We start from the raw sequence: 6,000 nt of genomic DNA, 5'->3' as shown, positions 1-6,000 counted from the left end.
ATGCAGATGGGCCTCATTAACTCGGTCCACTAATAATCACTCTTGAAATAAGCCTTTATAGGAGCCATTCGGGAATCAAACAGAAGCTCAGAGCAATCTGGGGTTTGGCTTTGCCTTGAGCTTCCATTGTTGTCTATCAAAAACTAGCACCAGTAGATGCAGCTTAAAAAGTTAGTTTTATATTGAAATTTATATTATATGCCATTTCACAATAAGGGTAGGTTTGGGTGGCATGGGAGTCAAACCGCCATGAGCAGTTGGTTATTAGTTGGAGTGTATTGTTGCAGAGGGGGTTGGTGCTCTGTTCTGTTGGAGTTTGCTTTGCATGTTGGTTTGGTTGCACATGGGAGGTCACCGGAGAGCATCACTCAGACAGCACATGCAAATATTTTTGAATAGGGAAATAGAAGAATAAGCTTTCATTGCTGGCTCTACTACCGGTAGAGTTTGCCTAAGCCATTCACTTTCTGACCTCATTTCCTGTCTGAGCCTCGGCGTATGTGCTAGTTTGTGATTTTGGGCGGTACCGAATACATACTTTCAAAGATGAGAGAAATCCTAAACTAAACATTTAACACCAGCTAATGTGTTTGTCAATAAGTATGCCAATGATAATGGTTTTAAGTAAGGAATGGACTTTTCTTTCTTCACTAAATGGCCACACAATAGTGATTTGCTTGTGATGCAAATATTAACTGAAGCTTTGCAGAGGCTTGGGATTCAAACACGCACACACGTCCATATGTCCAAGGGAATATTTGAATTTTAACAAGCGACAGTGAAAATACACCCGATCACGTGCGGTTGGGGGATGGTCACCTGGGCGTAGGTCTTGCGTCTCACCTGTTGACATATGACCTCAATGTTTACTTTGTTGTGGGTTTCTTCATATTTTTCCTTTATGGTTTGCTTTTCCAAGCACTGAAATACAGTATATCAACAGTTGTATCGATTTACAGTGATTATTAAAGTTGCCGCATGGCATCATACGGTTTCCTCAGACTAATAAGCATACCCTGCTTGATAAATACCCATTTAATACCGACTTCAGGCGGGCTCAGGGATTCTCTGATTCTTGTGTATGCAGCTATAGTAAATGACAGAGTTATGAAGCCTGGAGTCTAGCACACAGAAGCAGTCTGTGTCCCTGTCGACTTTGAAGTGTGTATTTTTGTGGTGTGTGTGTGTTTTTGTGCCTCAGGATACTGCGTCTGTCTCGCCCTACAGATGAATGGGACCTGAGCCCTGTGCAGTCAGCAGCTGCTTCCTTTGAACACGTGCAAACAAAAAAAGCTCTAAATCTGTGCGCTGCCTCTTTCATCTAAGTATTTGATACCCGTCTTCCTCACCTCACCGCCATTGAGCGTAACACCCTTTGACACGAGGTGCTCAAAGTCATTGTGTGTTCTTCATTCTTTAATTTGGGTTTATTTTGCTTTTCCGGTATGTCTGTTTTTTGTGCTGGTAGCATTTAAAATGTTTATATTCTTTTTATATTGAAAATGCTTTGCTTTTCCCAAATGGAAACACTTTTCGTTTACATAATCTTATTTTGAAAACAAAAAGGATGTTGTTATTTATGACACCCTTTTTGTGTCCCTGTATATCACCTCTTTCAAGCAATGACCTCAGAATCGGTGAAAGGATTAAGTTCAAAACTAAAAATAGTTTGTCAAACAAGCAAGGCTGTCTAGCGTGTGTGATAACCTAAGTGGTACAACCTGGGTGAGCCTGACAGATTCCCGCTCAGAAAGGGCAATTAGGAATTTTTTCATGCAGGATTCCTTGGCCGCGTGCAGCAGGGGCCCATCACTGTACCAGGCAAAGGTTTCCACCAAACGATTCTTGCATAACCTCTGGTGATAACGCTAGCGGATTCTTTAAAGCAGTCGCCCTAGACGCCCAAAATCTTTCCCCCATGTGCGAGTCTGCTCGTCTTGCATGGATAAAAAGGAGCTTATTGGGATAAAGTCAAAGGGATTTTTTTCAAAGTACTGCGAGTGCCATTTTGGTTTCTGTGTCTGGATTTGAATGTATGTATTTTGCTAAGGATCTAGAAATGGTCTGGAAGGGCTGTGTGTTTGGAGGGCCGCTTCTGAGGTAGGTCACCTGGGGTTAAGATTAAGGAAGTTCTCATAAGCTGCTTAATTTGATAAGCCAATGCTTCCTCCTTGCTGTCAGTATTAATGCCCTTTTGTCGTCTATGGTCATCTTCCTTCATTTGTTGCTTTTGTGTTGGTTTTACTTATTTGGTTTTACTAGCTGTAAACATTAGGTAACCCTCATATAAACTGTATCTAAAATTCCATGAATGTAAATTTTACTCTGTGGCACTCCATTCATATCCTCCATACAGTTTGTGATTTGTTGTTTGTTCTTTAAATATTTAAAAAATGTGTTTTGATCTTATGCTTTTAAATTTTAATGTGGCTTGGTTACATTGTTACCTAAGTAACAAAGGAGCAATAATACAAAGCAAAGGGGATTTACATTTTATCCAAGTTATTTTTAATTAGATACATTTTAGTAAATCTTTTTAATCTTTAAATGTTTAAATTCTTAACGTAGTTCTTTAAAGCCACAGTATTTTACACAATGGAATTTTAAATAGCAGTGAAACACGTATCATCATGTTGTCATATACACTAATATCTGCAGTCGTGTTTACTAGGATTAAGCCAATGTATAAATTGTGTTTCTTTTGATTATATGCATTTTGTCCTAAACGTAAACAAAATGTCTTCACCCGTGCACATCTTCTCATCCATGTGAAGAGTTTGAAAAGTTGCTCCCCACAAACATTTAATAGGTCTGAATTGTGCAGATCACCATTGTCAGTGTAACTATATTGTCATGCCTTTAAAAACACAGATAACTTCTGTTGTGTGGTTTCACAACATTTCATGGCATGTCATACATTGACATGCAAAACATTAACTGAAGCAATAGCTACTGTGGCGTGTTCGGTATTATTCTCTAGCTTGAGAAAGCTTTCTCTATCATTTGCTTTTTGTTGCAAAGGTTTTTTTTATAGACAGAATGGCTCGCTAGGCTGTATTTGTGCAGCAGTAAAACCACCGAGCCCTCTGATAGTGCTGTGTTATTAACATCAAACGTGCTGCAGTGGAGCTCTCCCGTAGAGACAGTATTTGGAGAACAGAGTCAGGTGGTCATTTAAGGCACTGGACTTTGATTCCTCACTTCATGAAAAGTTATTTACATAATGTGAAGTAAGCTGACATAGGCTGCCATTTTGAAAATATACTTAATAGCATGTTAACGCATGTGCTTTAAAGCTTTGCTTGTATTAAAATTTTGATCATTTTGTTATGGTAATTTCTTCTTTTTGGTTAATTGTTACATCATGCATGAAATCGAAATCAGTTTTCTTCACTGTAAATTCTGTGATTTTGTCAGTGCTCAGCTTTGGCTGTATATGCAGCACAAATTATACAGGTAAAGTTTATGAAATTTAGTAGTGAGGTTGTGAATTGCAACCAACGGCTCCCCCCCTCCTTTCGGAGCACTACGGTGGCTGACACAGGGCTCAGGTGTCCTCGCGTTTTCGCTTCTTTGCCGAAGGAGATAACGTATTTACGAAACGCACTCTGTAGAGCAGTTTGTCCCTTTAGGGCTACTGTAGAAACAACATGGCGAATTCCATGAAAGGGGACCCGCGGTAGATAGAAATAGCTCATTCTAAGATAATGTTATCATAACACTTCATTATGTTAAGTTTTATACACCTCTGAAGACATAGTTATGTATATTATATTGCAATTCTGTTTTAAAGATTTTTTATCGCAGACAATAAAGAGCTGAGCTCTAGTTAAGCTATTTAAATTGGCTTCGCTTTAAACGTTTTTTTATGTCTGGTTCTCTTTTTAAAGCTTGAGAAAACCCTTCGATTATTTTAGTTGATTCAATTTATTGTTTCTTTTATGCAAAATGTTCATAAGATTCCTACAATTCGGGATAGTTCCTCGAAAAAATAGAATTCTTTCACAATTTACTTACCCTCGTGTCATTCAAATCTGTATGACTTTCTTTTTTCTGCTGAACACAAAAGATGACGCTCTTCAAACAAGTTTTCATTGACTATAGTGTCACATTGGTTTCACATTCAGTGTGGACAGACAATTTCCGTAAAACGTGTTGCATGGCATCTGGTAAAGACACTGATCATTGACACCTTACAGTAGAGAACAGAAGAGATAGATTCGAATGATGTCAGGAAATTGTGTGAAATCGTGCTATATGCTCTGTCTGTAATGAGGATCCATGTGTCAGGAGTTGTTTCTCACTGCTGTGAATATTGACATCTCCCAGAGGAAGGTAGCATCACCTCTTGGGATTTCCTAACACTCTGAGAACCTAATCCTGATAAAAGATCTTCATCTTTTGTGATGTCATACTGTTTCTGTGCACGAGGTGCCAGTCAGTTTAATTGCAGGGAATTATAGTAAAATTCTTCTCACACATTCACATACACCATAATGTCATTTCACATTCTCTTTTTGTTTTGTTTTTTGACACTTACATTTTTGCAGGGACTTCCGAGAGTAGTCAAGTGCTATATGATTGTTACTTTGAGTTATGAAAGATAATGACCAGCATCAGGTTTGCCATGCTCTTTTACAGTTAATACAATTTCTTCAGCATGAATTTCTCATCCTTTAGATTCAATTTTAGATTCATTTAAAATTATTAATACGATAAGCATTGATGCAACTGATGATACAAAACTATGCCGTGTACATCTAACGTCTACCCATGATGAGAGCTCCCTGTGGGCAGACAGTCTCGCAAACAAATCTTGCATCATTACCAGCCCTTCTGTTGCTTTTCCATCTGTGCCCACACAAACCCCTTTTCATTCTAAAACAAACAAAAGGAGATTTACAGTGATATAAACTTGAAAAAATGAAAGCATGAATGGATTGATCCCTTGCTATTATCCTGCACGCATGCTGACTCATTGGGCAAAGTGGGCTCTGATGTTCTCTATAAAGTTCTCAATGTACTGTAATAAGCAAACAATCAACTAAAATAATTGTGCCGGCAGGTGTGTAACAGTAGGAGATGGTGTAATGGCTGCTTATAGCATCGTCTCCTGAAAAGCACACATAGCTTAACAATACGCCGTGTGCCTAAAAGCTGAGCGAGCAGAGCAGGCTTTTAGCAAAAACAATGAGAGAGGAGATCTGCGAGACAACAGACAGCCTCGTTTTTCAAACAAACTATTTCTCTCTTGTTTTTCCCTCATTATGTAAACAGGCCCAGCACAGGTGTGTTTGATGGTCTGTTGAGGGTCATAGCGAAAAAGAGAAGCTTTTTGTCGGATGTGTGCACAGAGTCAATACAGCAGTAATATGGTTGTTTTAAATTCTCAATGGATTTATTCTTATAAGGACGGGACTGAAGTCTGTGCTGAGGCACAATGATGTGGTATATTAACCAGTGCATTCAGCCAACCTCAGCTGAATCCATCATGAATCCATGTAAACATGCAGATCAGCTTGCTAAATAATTATAGCACCACGTCACATCAAATCCCATTGGTTTTTTGACAAAACCCAGATCTAGACGATATGAGAACCAAAATGTTAATTATGAAACAAATATGAAAATAAATTCATATTTCATATTTGAGTGTAGTGAGCTTTTTTCAAGGCCTTGTATTTTTGTTCTGCGTCGTTCAACCATCTATTAATCGATATTAATTTTTTTCTGTATTATGTACACTAGCTCTGGTTGAGGACAGCTTTTTTATGATGAAAGTCTGTTCTGTAGCTAGAGCACTAGCAACACCTAGGTTTGTTTCCCTAGGACCACACTAACTGATAACATTTATACCTTGCACTGTGACCTGATTGTATAAATGCATTATTGTAACGCTGTGAAGTATTAGATAGTGTCAGTGAATCGGTGATCAGGCAGTGTCTGGTGTGATTTGTTAGTCTGTTGTGGAGAAACGGTGCATCATTAATTGGTAGGTTT

This window comes from Triplophysa rosa, linkage group LG21 (assembly GCF_024868665.1).
Source record: "Triplophysa rosa linkage group LG21, Trosa_1v2, whole genome shotgun sequence".
NCBI classification, from domain to species: Eukaryota; Metazoa; Chordata; class Actinopteri; order Cypriniformes; family Nemacheilidae; genus Triplophysa; species Triplophysa rosa.
This window is presented reverse-complemented; position numbering follows the sequence as displayed.